General features: G+C 46.5%; 1 protein-coding gene across 1 annotated transcript in view; it reads right to left on the bottom strand.

Moving 5' to 3' along the window:
- The window catches only part of LOC144753841 (uncharacterized), an 85,890-nt gene extending 70,487 nt beyond the window's left edge, over positions 1-15,403 (bottom strand). The window contains exon 1 of the mRNA XM_078641416.1: positions 15,266-15,403. The gene's annotated coding sequence lies outside the window, so the exon portion shown is untranslated. The remainder of the gene's footprint in view (positions 1-15,265) is intronic.
- Between the last annotated feature and the right edge of the window lie 346 nt (positions 15,404-15,749).

The raw sequence follows: 15,749 nt of genomic DNA, 5'->3' as shown, positions 1-15,749 counted from the left end.
CAAAACAGTACTGAGATACGATACTAAGGTATACCCTTTGAAAGCTTTTATATCAACATATAACTTATTAGAACCTCAATCACCCCATTACCAATAGCCCCATATATTTTATAGGGGGTTCCTGCCTATATTTGTGTCAATAACTACTAATAGCTCCATGATCCCACGGTCTTTCTGCCCTATTAGTCGACATATGGCTAAATAGGAAATCTGGAACCTCTCTCTTCCAACAATATAAAAGTCTCTACTTTGATAAAATGGTGTATTAGCTTGTGTGTATTAATACTGGTTAAACCTTTTTAGGGATAAACCAATATAGAGACAAATAACACCAAGTGTAAATCAGAGGTTAAATCTTGGCTTGCCTGTCTAAGCTACTGTGATGTAAATACTGTTGTTCTTTGGCTGGTCCGTCCTAGTGACTGCGATGTAAAACTACTCTGTACTTAGACAGGCCTTTTGGTCATTTTTCTTTCTCTCATTTTTTCTCCTTTTTTTTTCTCCTTTTCAGAGAATGATAATGTGAATAAGTTTAAAAAAAAAATACATTTGTATCATTTCGCTTGTATGTTGGAATTAGGTATTATATATGTGTGTGTTTTTATATTGTACTTATGATATGTATATGTACATTATTTACAGCCCTGAAGAAGCCCGTGTTGGGCGAAACGCGTAGGCTGTGGAGTTTGGCTGTGGATTTTATGATACACAATAAAAGCATTTGAAAATCACGTCACCGACTGGAAAACTATTACTCCTGTCATCTATGTTGATTTATATGGCATTTAAGGCTACATATTTGTATTGATACGCTTTGCCTCCCCAATGTTGTGACATTTCAATGACTATGATTGACACTTTCTCGTGAGCAAAAATCAAGCAATGAAGATGAGGGAAACATAGAAATTACAGGCATTTAAGCAATTAGAATTTATAAGATCATCTTAAAAGTGCTGCAAAGCACCAGAAATGGAAGAGCTGGACATCAGGGTCTTAAGTGGGATGAAAAAAAGTGTGAGTTTCTGAAAGGGGCATTCAAAGCCAATGTAATTAACTGTATGGCTTGCACACAAACTACATTTCTCCAGTAGCAGCAACTTGCAGGAAGTATTACTTCTAAAACAATTTTATTGCCAGCTTATATCACAGTCCACAACTGGGTCAGAAATGTGAATGGTGCAATCACAAGAGAATGCCCCATCTTCAAGAAATGCTTACAAATTTGTGTAGTGTTTCAGTGGTTAAAAGGTTCCCACTTAACTACTATGGCCTGGAACTCTTCCTATCAAAATGAGCGAATGAACGAAAATGTCCAGTTTACTGGGGCTTTAAAGATACTCCTATCTACCATTTGACTCACCTGGGACACATTCGAATACCATTGGTTGGAATTAAAAAAAAACGTGAAACACTATCCAGGGAAAAGCGTCGAAAAGCAACAGATTGTTGTTTATGTCTCAGTGTATACACTCGAAAGAGTCATTTAAACAAACAATTGTCCAACTTCAGACTGAGAGTGCAGCAGCCAGCTCGTACAAAAAAGGGTAGATAGAATGGGGTTTTTCACTCAGTCTAGCGATTGCTAAATGGCTGGTATGAAGGGGAGTAACAATACCACCTCAAGAAAACCATGAGGGCTACGACAGAAGCGAGAGCGTGTCTGTTATTTTGGTGAATCACGAGATAAGTGTTAAAAAGTACGTTACACTCCGGGCAGTGATTGTGAAAGTTACAGGTCTGAGCCAGCCAGTGACATTTTGGCAGGCTTTACATAAGGTTGCTATGATAGAGCGCTACTGCATGAGATCACGGTGCACAATTAAGAATGCATTATTCTTGGAATATAATAAAGCCCAGCGTCAAACATTGCCTTTCAATTGTGCAAAGTACAGTTCTGGCTAAAATGCATTCATTTGTAAATCCGTTTTTTAAGTAGCAAATTGTAAGCTTTTATTTGCTAAATGGCAGAGTATTTTTCGAAAATAGAAACACCACAGGCGGGTGCTGATATAATGCGACGGTAATGCAGCTTTTCTAAGGTAATGGCTAAAAATGGAACCATGGGAAGTGTTTCTTACAGGTGGATCGAGCAATAAACATCTGGGTGAATGTAACTCGGTACATCCAATTCCCATCTCTCCGAAAGGACCTGACCATCGGCAATGTTCACTGCGTGGCAGAGTGAGAAATCTCACATGCACTCACTTTAAAGGCACAGGTCACAGGCAGACGTCACCCCAGTGTTCATGAGAGGCAGTCTGCTATTAATGACAGAGACAATTAAGTAGAATCAAAACTCATCTCACACAGCATACTTTAAATGTACAGCGTTTGCTGCAGCAGCAGTACTAGAGTAATAAATCACGTGCTCTCCTAACATTACATGATGTGATTCATCGTGTTTATTTGACTAGTGGCTGGTTAACTTACAACGTTAGTTCTGGCCTTCTTCTGCCCCCATGCTGAGGAAGCGTGACACTGTAACTCTTCACCGGTGACCATCAGCCCTCAGCCTCTCACCATCGGCCATCTCAGACTGCCTGCCGGAAATAATTCGCCGGCGGACGGCGTGACCATTTAGCTCCTGGCCTTGGCCCACATTGCGATGGGCCCAAGTGGGCTGGGCAGGTCTTAGTGTGGTGCGAGTAGCAGTGTGCTGCGGGGCGAGCACCATGATTTCCCGACCGCCTGCAAACCAGTGAGCAGCCATGCCAGTCGAATCTGTACCAGAGTAAATTCTGCTCTCACCAACATTTAATTACTCCCACGCTCTCTGGAAGCAGGACATGACATCAGGCAGGCGTCCTCCTAGGGCGCTACGGCCAGGCCAGCGGTATCCGCTGCATGTTGTTAATGTTAATAAATAATAAGCAGCCCTGCCCCTGCCCTGCCCCTCCCGATCACGGCCTAACCACAAGGCTTTTTGCTTTTAATTACTATTTCGAATCCGGCCCACGCGCCCAAGACCAGCTGCCCCATGATGATTCAGAAATCGGATTACAATTACACAACAGCATGCAGTCAGCAATTTAAATGACTGGGACCGGACGGTCCTGACTAGAGACTCACCTGCAGACAGGGGGCGGGTGGGGTGGGGGGGCTAGAAATTATTACATTCTCTTTTTTCTCTATTGGTCACTTACTCGTCTCTCTCTGCCTCTGAGACCACGAGATCAATGCCTGGCCTTGCCCTCGCACGCGCATGATCTCACAATCCAGACCCCACCCTAAAGAGTGATCTACACCTCGGCTTGCCGGCCGCGCGCAGACGCAGGGGCCGGGCGGAGGAGACATCTGCGCATGCCATGGAGCAGCAGGTGCATTTATTTATTAATTTTAACATGGAATACTGCCAGCATTCGTACACAGCATTAATTATTCAGCAGATTTAGCTGCTACCCGGCTGACTCGGGTCATACCGTTACTAGGGCAAGGGTCCAATTCCCAACCAGCCCCCTGGCACAAAACCGGCTCCCACCCCATCCAGCCTACCGGGGCATTGCCCGGTGCCCGGACTTACCAGTCCGGGCCTGCTGGCTGCTCCCAACTTGGTGTCCCAAGTACACCACAGAACTCTGCCTGATTTGGCACTTGCTCGCCTTGATCGTGAGGCGTGCCTTCCGCAGTGCCAACAACCCTTACCAGAGGTGGCGCAGATTTTCTTCCCATGTGACACTGAACACTGCAATGTCATCCAGGTAGGTGGCAATGAACTCATCCAGTCCAACCAACACCTGGTTGACCAACCTCTGAAAGGTGGCAGGAGCAGTCTTCATCCCAAATTACATAACCCGGAACTGGAAATGCCCATCTGGTGTGTAGAATGCAGACCTCTCTTTGGCCCCATCAGTCTTAGGCAATCTGCCAGTACCCAGACGTCAAGTCAAATGTGCTGAGGTACCGTGCAGCCCCTAACCGATCAATGAGCTCATCAGCTCTGGGGATGGGGTGCGCGTCAGTCTACGTGACCGAATTGAGCCCTCTGTAGTCCACACAGAACCGGAGTTCGGGTGTGGCGCCCAGCGCTGCAGCCTTCGTGACCAAGACCACTGGGCTGGCCCAAGGCCTGCTGGAGGACTAAATCCCCCCAAGAGCCAACATCTTTGAGACTTCTTTTTGATGCAAGCCCTGGCCCTGTCAGTCACTCTGTAAGCCTTGTGCTTCACAGGTAAGCTGTCTCCTGTATCTACATCATGGACGCACCAATCTATGACACTAGGAACCAGGGAGAACAGATCAGAAAACTGTCCCAGCAGCTGGCGGCAGTCATTCTGTTGCTCAGGGGTCAGGGTGGGAGAGAGGTTAACTCCATCCACTGACCCATCTTGCTCTGTGGCTACCAAGAGGTCAGGAAGAGGCTCAGTCTCCTCCTCCATTCCAGCATCTGTTGCCAAGAGCATGCCCACTTCAGACCTCTCTGGGGCATCAGGCAGTGGACAGAAGTCTTTAGGACTCAGTGGCTCTTCCTACGTTTTTAAACAAAACTAGTCAATAGGAAATTGGTGCCAAATAGAAACTGGACAACTCATTGAGCCAGAGTCCTTGCTACTGTGTTTCAAGTTATAAACATTAAAAAAATCCTTCCTTTCCCACAAAAACATTTAAGACACAAAAGAACCCACCAAAGTTAGTTTTATGGCACCAAGCATCCCAGTGTCCAGTCAGAAAGTCGTTAATGGATCGGCTGATGCCCGACAGCGACCCACCCAAAAATACCTGCCAGGTGTAAATGTTTTGACACTGTATAATTTCCGGTCATATATGTACAGAATTACACACACATGGTATGCTTTGTCAGTTTGTATGTGTAGAACTCCAATATGAACTTTTGACAATTTGGAAAACGTTAGATTTTACTTCAGCAGAATGCTGGGGTAACTCTCCTACCATGGTGGGAAGGCAAATGGATCACCCACCAAACATTGTGGTTTGTACAAGGGTGTCTCAAAAGGAAACTGGTGAATTGCCAATACGCACTGGGAAAATGGCATGTCACCAAAATGAGATACATTTTAACTAGATTTGTTTACACTTTTTTTGACAGATTGGCCACTCTGTGTTCAATTGATCAAGGCCAGGGGCTTGGTATCAAGACATAGAGCGGAGTTAGACTAGTTAAGACCTCAACTGGTCTGGTAGCTGCAAGGTACTCAATTTGAGATAAAGTCAGTGCTGAATAAGTGCCCTCTTTGGAGTCCACTAGAATATGTTTCTGCTGCCGCGTCTTAAAAACTTCCCGTTGCTGCTGCTGTTTTTAGTGGTGCAGGAAGCTTAAGGACTGAGTCCAGTCTCTAAACTGCTTTAGAGACTGTCAAACACTTGCTTTTAGTCAAATATCCCTCGATGGAAGGCATTGCAGGCAGACTAGACTTTCCAATCATTCTGCTCCTATCAGTGTAGGGGTTCTCAGAACTTTCCTCTTCTGCTCAGCCATATAACTGAGCAACTCAAGGGCTATGCTACCTCACTATTTCTCTTTAATCTGTTTGTGGCAGCACTGAGGGGTTAGTCCACTCCTTTGGTTTAAAGTGTAAGCCTATGCCGATGACACACAGCTCTTCCATACACTGGATTAGGATTCTGACAATTACATCAGTCATCTGGGGGTCTGCTTGACAGTCATTCATGTCCTGATGACTACTAAATATATTCAGATGAACAGAGATGAAACGGAAGTTCTTGTTGTTGGTGGAACAACATCAGCTGGGAAGTTGGACCACTGGCCCATGCCGGTTGTAGCTGAAAAGATTAAGAACCTGGTCACCACATTTAAGTTTCCATCTTTAAATTAAAAAGGTTTGCTCTTCTTGCATTTTACAACCGTGGATCATAAAATTATATTGCCACTGCACCACAGCCCTAAACAAGTGGAGGAGGTAAGAGCCTTTATTTTCTACCTCAGCTTGCTGCAAACTACGTTGCTAAGACTACAGTGTGGTCAAAATATACCAATAATGCTAGAGTGAGCGATGCCGGAAAAATAATGTTTCTTCAATGGCTTGCAGGCAAAAAACTGATCCACTTTAAAATTCTCTGTCTTACTCATCAAGTCTTTTACAGAGTGCAAAGGCAACACAACCTCATTGGCTGACGTGTTGGTGCCCCACACTCCTATGTCGCTTCTGCAATCCAGCACCCGGGTCCTGCGTCACATACTTTCCTTCCAGAGGGCTAGATGTGAGTAAGGGACCTTCTGTGAACTAAGGCAGCACATTCAAATTCAGCTATCTTTGGTCCCTCAATTCATTCCTTCCCACTGTAAAATCAGAATTATTTCAGAAGAGCTCTGACAATGTCTTATTCTGCTACCATGCAGTCCCGATGGCTTGTGCTTTGTCTGTCTGTTTCAGATCTATCAGTATGCTCTTGGTTCCCGAGTGCCATCAATCAATCACACCTTTGTTAAGCACTACTACTCACCCGTGAGGGTCTCAATGGTGCTGGGGGAAGGGGGTTTCGCAGTTTCCAGTCCATCAAGGAGGGGGTTTGTCGAAGAGCCAGGCTTTGAGGTTTCTTGTGAAGATGTGGAGAGATGTTGTCTGTCTGAGGTGGAGAGGGTTGGCGTTCCAGGCTCTGGCCGCGAAGAAGGAGAAGGAGCGGCCGCCTGATCTGGTCTTTCTGGTGCGGGGGACCATGGTGTAGGAGAGCTGGGCTGATCGTAGGGTCATTGGGGTGCGTGGAATTTGAGGTGGCTGTTCAGGTATGCTGGTCCGGTGTCATAGAGGTCCTTGTGAGCATGAGTGAGCATCTTGAAGGTGACTCTAGCTTCGATGGGGAGCCAGTGAAGTGTGCGCAGATGCTGGGAGACACCGCAGGTGGTTGGTGTAGGGTACGAGAGGAAAGGGGGGAGTCTGACCCGCTGAGTTCTGCCGGAGAGGAATGAGCAGATCCAATCAAGGGCTTTGTCTTGAATCCCTGTGTTGTGGAGTCTGTGTATTAGGGTGAGAGACTGTGTTGAGGAAGATGAGGGCTGCTGTTTTTCCTTTGTCCAGTAGAGTGCGAATATCGTCTGTTGCGGCGAGGAGGGCGGTTTCCATGCTGTGTTTTTAACTGAAGCCAGATTGGGAGGAGTCGAGAATGTTGTGCTCTTCGATGAATGTGGCGAGTTGGCTGATGATGGCTTTCTCAATGACTTTTGCTGGGAAGGGGAGCAGGGAGATGGGTCTGTAGTTTTTGAGGTCGGTGGGGTCCCCCGAGGGTTTCTTGAAGAGGGGGTTGATCTCAGCGTGTTCCAGTCATCGGGGGACGATGCGGTTGCCAGGGAGCGGTTGATGGTGTGGCAGAGCATGGGTGCGATGGTGTTGGCGACTCTGTTGAAAGTGTTGTGGGGGCAGGGGTCCGTAAGGGCCCCGGGGTAGATTGAGTTCATCGTCTTCAGTGTGTCTTCGGTGGTGAGGGCTGTCCAGTTGTCGATCGTTGGCTTCATGGTGTCGAGGGTAGTTGTTGAGGGTTCAGTGTGTAGGTTGTCTTCATCAAAGTTGTCGTAGATGCTCTTTATTTTGTGGGGGGAAAAGGTGCTGAGGTTGTCGCAGAGGTCTTCTGAGGTTGGGATGTCGGTGGACTCGCTGGTAGGTTGGGCGAACTTCTTGTTGATTTTGAAGAGTTCTTTGCTGTTGTGTGCGTGGGTGGAGATTCTGTCTACGAGCGCTTTTTTCCTCGTTTTTCTGAAGAGTTGGTGGTCGACTTTAGTGGCGGCTCTGAAGTTGTTGTGGGCTTCTATGGATTTGGTGTACCTCCAGTCCTTTTCGAGGCGGTGGCAGGTGCGTCTGGACTCTCGAAGTTCGGTGCTAAAACATCTAGCTTTCTTGGCGTGGGTGTTGTTGTTTTTCATGAGGGGGGCTAAGGTGTTGGCGCTGTCGGTGATCCATCTGTGCAGTGTTCGGGCTGCGGCTTTGGGATAGCTGTTTTTCACGACGGTAGGTGCCATAGCACCTGTGGTCACAGAACAACCAACAGAAAATGTGTTTCTACAGCACCATTGCCTTGGATGATGCTTGTTGTTGCTCTGAGACCAGCTGGTCTGGAAGGAGCCTGTGGTTTGTGGTGGCTCACCGGTTTAAAGCCACCTCCAGACAGGAAGTGCCTCGTGCAGATGTTCCAGAGCTTTCTTCCAGTCAGATGTGGCTCCTTTCCTGGCTGAATAGTTCAAAGATCAGGTGAGTCAAAGCTGCTCTAGGTCACCTTCTTCTTAAATGGCGTATGACTGATAAAGTCACAGAGCTCAAATTGTCTGAAAAAAGGAAGTTGGATTTCACTGAGCTCAGAGGAAAAGTGCTCCTACAATGAAAGGGATTTCAAGATTCCCCCCCCCCCTTCCCCACCTATTTCCAGTATCAGGCAGGGAAGGCAAAGCAATAGAAATGGTCAGGTTGTCAGGCACATCAGGGACACAGGAAAATCAGCATATAACAGCAAACAGCCAGACAGACAGACACACACCTGCCCTCCCCACCCTCAGCCAGCCGCATTCCCCTTAGGAGTGCAAGCGATCACAGATGAATAATCAGCTGCCATCACAGCCAGTCACATCATAGCATTGTTAGAAGGGGATCCATCCACTCTCAGTGTGACTGGGGAACACTTTGGCCATTTTTTGTCTCTTCGTAAAGAGTATGGGATTACAGGGGACCTGATGTTTATTCCACGTAGTATTCAAGACATCAAGTAATTAACCAGAGAGGATACAACAGTTCCTATCTGAAGAAGGTGACCTTCACACGGACCAAACCCCGTGTGGGGAAAACCACAATTTTCTTTTTTTTCCTCAGATGTTCACAAATTAAATGAGGTTCTCTTTGGGTCAGAGATTGAAGCATTCAGTGTCCTCAAACTGTTTGGAAGAATTAAAGTGAACTAGCCAACTTATGTCTTTTTAGGTTAACAACAAAGTGAATTATCAAAAGTCATCAGTCCCAAAGTACAATACAAAAGAAAAATGGGAAAAGGCTTCTCTTGACTTTGATAATATAGAGATATAGTTTTGTGTACCAAAAAGACTGGAAATTGGGATGAATCTAGTTCTGAGATTGCCATGAACTCCAGAACTTTTATCCTCCTTTGAGACCCGAACTTTCACCTAGAGGGTCGTAATGACTGAAATTCAAATACCCTCCTCAAAAGCCTTACGAACTCCAACCTTACTCAGCACATCACCAGGCCCACCAATACTGCCAAACACTTCCTGACCCTCTGTTCTCCACACCAAACAACATCATAGTCTACAAACAAAAGCCTATCACCTGAACTGACAACACCCTTTTGAGTTTCAAGCTCACCCTCCTTGATCACAGGAGATCCATGAACTCTGAACAGGCTTGCTGCTGCAAGAACATCTCGGAGAAGGACTGGGCTTCTGCCCTCTCTATACGCCTCTCAAAGCACACCAGGAACCTAGTGGAAGACATCCAAAACTTCAATGAATGGGTCACTACCTGCACCAACAACCTGGCCCTCGTCAAGCACAAAAAAGAAATCAAGAGCACAAAAGCAAGCCAACTGGTACACAGAAGAACTCAGGATGGCAATGCAGCACTGTAAGCACCTGTTAAGCAAGTGGAGAATGATCCGAGACACAGCAGACAATGATGTTGTCTAATCTGCCGTGACATGCTTCCCCCAGCATGTCTGAAATGCCAAGTGAACAGCCCACACCCAACGCATCGAAGCCAGCAACAACAGCACCAAATAAATTTTCTTCATAGTCAGAACTTCACAGTGCTACAGCCACCACCAGCAACATCTCCCCTTACAGGACCCAATGCAACAAACTCTGTAACTTCTTTTGGAAGGAGATAACAGCAACCTACGCCAACTTCAACTTTCAACCTGACTCCAGCAACATCGCAGCCAGTCTTCCAATCTCAGCTGAAGACTGGACCTTGACCATGTAGAACGCCATCTCCACAAAAAGAGATTACTGCAACCATGAAGACCATCCACTGTGGGGTCCCCTTGGACCCATACCCCCACCACACTTTCAACAAAGGTCTAACCACCATCAGTGAAGTCCTCACTCCCATCCTGAATGACTCCATCAATGCGGTCCTCTTCCCAGAAACCCGGAGTAAGGCAACTGTCACAGCCCTGCTGAGGAAACACTCCGTGGACCTCACCAAACTCTCAAACTACTGACTAATCACGCTCCTATCACACATGGCCAAAGTCCTAGAGAAAATCATCAAGAAGCATCTGACCAGCTACTTCGTCAACCACCAGCTCCTCAAGGCCACCCAGTCTGGATGCAGGCCCAACCAGAGCATGGAAACAGAGCTCATTGAACCTACCTACGCCATTCGCATGATCCTAGACAGAGCAGAGAGTAAGGCTGTCATCCTATTGAACCTCATGGCAGTGTGTCACATGGTACCACATTTCATCCTGATCAGGCGCCTTCACAGGATCGAGATTCAAGGACCTGCATGCAATTGATCTGCTTCTTCCAAATAAAAAGAACTCCGACAGTCAACCTGAAACTAGAAATCTCATCTCCTCAACCTCAAGGTTCACTCCTCAGCGAAACACTATTTAACACTTAAAAAACACTACCGGCCAACGCCATCCATACCCACCACACCAATATCCTCTCCTACACTGACAACACACAACTAATACTGTCCCTCTGTGACAAAATCCACAACAAAAGGAACAAGTTCACTACCTGCATGATGGAAGTAGCCACTAGGATGAAGTTTAACTGTCTCAAACTCAACACTGACAAGATAGAAGTGTTGATCTTTGGAAGCATCACCCGTCCATGGGACTCCACCATCCAACCTACGACCTCCTCCCACCTCCAGCTTGTGCGCCAGCAACCTAGGAATCATGATCAACAAAAAGGTGGACATGTTCGCCCAGGTCAATGCCGTCACTGCTTCCACACCCTAAAGAACATTTTCAAATGGCTCCCGAGAATCACCATAAGACCGCCATCCACACACTCATCAACAGTAGATTGGACTACAGGAACTCTATGCAGGAATCATCAAACAGCTCATCAGAAGGCTGAAAACCACCCAAAACGCGGCAGCCAGATGTATCCTCAACCTCCCACTCAGAACACATATAACAGCTCCCTAGCTCCAGATACATAAGCGCCCACAGTTCAAACTCCTCACCCACATATTCAAGACACTACCCAACAAATCCCTGCCTACACAACTGCATCTCCTTCCATCAACCCCCTATGCACCTCCATTCAGCCAGAATCATACTCTGAAACAGATCAGGAGGCCAACCCTTCTCATACATAACTCCTAAGGTGTGGAACGACTCCCCTCAACACATCAGAGCCTCCTCCTCACTTCTTGAGCTAAGCAAGAAGCTGAAGACATGGCTCTTCAAAAACATGTCTAGAGTTGGGACAGATTGATTTGGTCTTGGGTGCAAAATCGATGCAGCTTAAATTTGTTTTCAATGTATATATTATTAGGAATTTGTTAGACCCAGCAGTTTCAGGATGGTATGCAGGATGGTATGCATCTAAGCCAGGCAGAATCCACTGTCCTGGATAGGATGAGTACGATACACTTGTCTGATAACCTTTGTCACCCTTGGATAGCTTGGCACAGAGCAGTCAGGCTTATCCTCAGGGTCAAAGTGTAAAGTGTTGGAACAACTCTCAACCTCGCAACACCCTGTGGACGCTACAAAAAACTCCACACAGTATGTATACAACTCTGGTCTTTGTATTGCACAAACATTGAAATCAAAATGACATACATATTGCGTTTATACTTTACAGTTATATATAACATTTTCAAACTCATCCATTAGCAGCATAACGGCATTAACATATATATAATTGTCCTGGGTGTTCACTTGCACCATTATCCCTTCAGCCTTGTAAGCAACATACACACAATACAAGCAATCCGTTCCACATTAAAAGCAACAGAAACATATCCAGGCTATTCAGAGGTATTCTACTTTTCTGCTAACACATTTGCATACACAACAACATTCCCATTATCGCGTACTCCGTATACTTGTAATGGTCAAGAAATCACAGGTTCTTTCTACACCTTGCGACTTAGCCCCTCAACCACTCAAACTACACCAGCCAACGATACAGATTACCCCTGCTGTCGACAATTTGATTAGATTAAGGGACCACCTAAAGCGGAAGGAAACAGTTACGTGTTTTCGTCCATTCAGATTGTGTCCTCATGCAGCAGTGGCGCCTTCCCCGCAGGAAAAAGACTGCAACACCAGAAGCTGGCATGCTCCCAATTTGGAGAATGATTTCGCCTCTGGCAGAGGTGGGAGCTACATTTGCTCCAGGGAGCAAGTTGTGGGTGCACACAAGGCACGACAAGACCTTTCAGTCACGCTATCCTTAACAAAGTAGTACCTTGTGGCATGGGCCTGGGGAGAGGGAGCCAGTGACCTCAGACTGAGGCCGCGATGTGAGGCACTGTTGTCCCCCCAATATGGAGGTCGGCCACCCACTATGCTGCCAGCTTGGCTATCGCTTGGCTATCGCAGACTATGCAAACTTCTCTCAACACTGCTAAGAAACCATACTCTTAGGAATACAAACTAGCAGAGGTTTCGAGCTGTAAGCTCGAGCCTCTCGGACTCATTAAACGTCCCCTGCACTCGTCAAACTTGTCACGCTATAGCCACCCCAGGCGTGCCACTGAAATTTACCAGCTCACTCTTCTGATGACTGCACACGTCGGGAGGGTCCTTGTCCAAACCGACGATCACTTCCACATGTTTACGCCTCAACCTGCGTGGTCCTTACGATCTTGTGCAAACAGGGAGATCTTTTCTGTCCCTGGGAACTCGAGGACAGGAGGCCAGTCAACTACCCTTGGAGAGTGGTTGGGGACCTGGGCCACAACAGTTGTCAATTAGCTGCACGCCAGCAGCATCCAGGCAAAGTCCCAGTCCTAGAGCACAACAAGCCCCAGGCCACCACTGGTTTGCAGATAATCCAGTTGCAGCCCCCCGCCCCAATAGTTCTTCTTGTTGATGTCCTAGCACCAAACCAGCGTAGTATGTATCCAATCCCCAAAGCGTCTCTAACTCCTAAAGGCAGAGCCCGAGTGGTTACTCGGTGCCATTCACTACCAGTGTATGTAGCAGACACACGCACCTGCCCTACCCTTTACCAACATCGCATCCTGTCCCCAGGGAGTACTCAGATATAGCAAGAGACATGCAGAACCTTGGCAAGCGTCTTCTTAAATGCCAAGCCTAGTCACAGTAACCTACACACACAGGCCCCGTCATGGCAAATCTGTGGCACATTTGAAAAACTACCTTCGTGGGTGGCACAACCAGTTCTGCAGGCCCACGGAGAAGGTGTTGAGTTACATGCCCTAGGTATATGTCTTACCTCTAGACAATGGACTGACAGCAAACTTAATTTAGCCAATCATATATACACTAATCACTAATCACCAGTATGTATATGACAAGCACATCACATTGGCACTGAATGGCAGTGTAAAAAGCGATCAAAGTCCTTAGGCTATTACATAGATCAGAGGAAAACCAGGAGGGACCAAAGCAAAAAAAAAGTTGAGGGAAAGCACCCTAGAAAGGGCCACCTCCAGCAGAGTTTATTGGGATTGGTATGTTTGATACAAAGGTAACACAGATCTGTGCAGTATGTGCATAAACACATTTATAAAGGAGGACGGTTGGAACCTTGGACCTCTTAATTATCTCACTTGAGCTGAGATTGGTAACTCGAAAAAACATTGATCCCTCCCTTTGGTTCATTAACACCATTCGGTGATTGGGATTAAATCCTAGATCCAAAGCTATAAAGTTGGTTCAAGTATTGGTACCATTAAACAGCACATTACACCTATAACACTTGAAGACTCACATTCACGTCACACTTAAATCACATTTTTAGTTCCCAAAATAGAATTCAACTTTTGGTAATTTATAAATAATGTTCATTAGATTTCTTTTCCTGGCCATCTTTTAGTTCCCTCCCATACAAATTTCTTTCTTTCACATTTTGGCCGATATCTATTAATGACTTTTCTCCACCCTTCGAGTGTTTTCTCTCCGTATTACTCTTATTTCTCTTCTCTGGCCTCTTTTTGCTTTTTCTGCTCACTCATCTTGTTCTCCCCTTCCTGCTGAAGTGACAACTAGAGCAGAATGACTTCAAGAGTCTTGGAATCCTTCATGTAGGCTTCATATCCTAGCACAATCCTCATCAACACACTGTGGTCATACACGTAACCCTGGGTGCTTGTGGGCACTCACATATTTGAAAGTCGTGCTGAAGTCTCACTCAAAGCTGCCTAATTCTTCCAAACTATAATTCGGGACAGAGAGGAGAGGCCAAGAAGAGTGTCTGACAGTCCCGGCAACATCTGCTAAGACAGACACACTTGAAATAGACACACAGTAGACGAGCCTCAAACACACACACACACGCACAGCCTGCAAAGACAACTCTACCCTGTTCAGATGCACACACATCCAACCTGCAGAGGTACATCAAAAACACAGACATGTACGTTCCATTGCTTGAAAGGCTTCCTACCAGGCAGACCCAAGGTCAATGCACACACACACAATCCCTGCAGCAGACACACAACCTCTGCAGCAGATAATGCTATAAGCCTACCTATGCTGCTGAAAACTATTGCAATGACAGAGGTTTTACTTAGACTGAGATATAAAAACAGGGACAACGGGACATGGGGCAGCAGGGGAGCCTTGACGTTCAGCTGGCTGGTGGACATGCTTCTGACACAGGGGGCAAGTCAGCAAACTAACAGCGAAAGCCGAGCAAAGAGTGTGCACAGATTCCTCACAGAGCGCTAAGATGCAGTGCAATGTGAACACATTTTTCACAGTGCAGTAAGATGCATTGTCGTGACACAGAAACCTTATAGTGCTGTAAAGTGCAGTGTGCACAGATCTGTCACAGAGCATTAAGATGCAGTGCATCGTGCACAGATTCCTCATTGTGCAGTAAGATGCAGTGCACAGATTCCTCATCGTGCAGTAAGATGCAGTGCACAGATTCCTCACAGTGCAGTAAGATGCCGTGCAGCGTGCATAGATTTCTCAATCATAGTGCAGTGAAATGCAGTGCACTGTACACATATTTCTCACAGTGCATTAAGATGCAGTGCAGTGTACAGATCCTCACCTTAAAACGAATGATGACCACAAACACCCCCAGGGCAGGACGGAAAGGCCCCCCCAGAGGTCCCTGGATAGATTTCCTCCAGGATGATTCAGTCTATTTCTACAAACACAGCACAAGGTGCTGACAATCTCCTACCTGAGCAGAAACCTGTGAAGACATTTCCAGGGTCTCTCCTCCTAGGGCTTGGATGGGGCAGGTGCAGATTTGGGGTCTGGGAGAGGTGGGGGGGCTGTGAGGCTCTGAAGATGAAGATAACTGCACAGAGAGACAGGGCGTCCTTCCTCCTCTATAGCAGGCTGAACACAGAGGGAGAAGCCGGAAATGATGTCAACATCTGCTGCTTGTGCTGTCTCTGCCACCGCTGACCTGGAACAGGAAACCCTTCTCCGTTTCATACAATGTGCTCAGAGGATTTCATCAACAGGCGAGGCAGGCGCGCCCTCTGCTGGCCACTTAAAGAACCATCACATCCAGTCTCGAGTGAATATACACAAACAAGCATTTTGTGGCCGGAAATGCCTGGGTTTTTAGATGTCTCAGAAAGTATTTACAGCTTCACTTCACCTGAGCGACTTCAAAACACTGAAGCAGAGGACTAAAGAGTATTTACAGAAAGTCA

The sequence above is a fragment of the Lissotriton helveticus genome, chromosome 1_1, assembly GCF_964261635.1.
Source record: "Lissotriton helveticus chromosome 1_1, aLisHel1.1, whole genome shotgun sequence".
In the NCBI taxonomy this organism is placed as follows: Eukaryota; Metazoa; Chordata; class Amphibia; order Caudata; family Salamandridae; genus Lissotriton; species Lissotriton helveticus.
The sequence above is the reverse complement of the archived record's forward strand: the minus strand, read 5'-3'. Positions and strand labels throughout refer to the sequence as shown.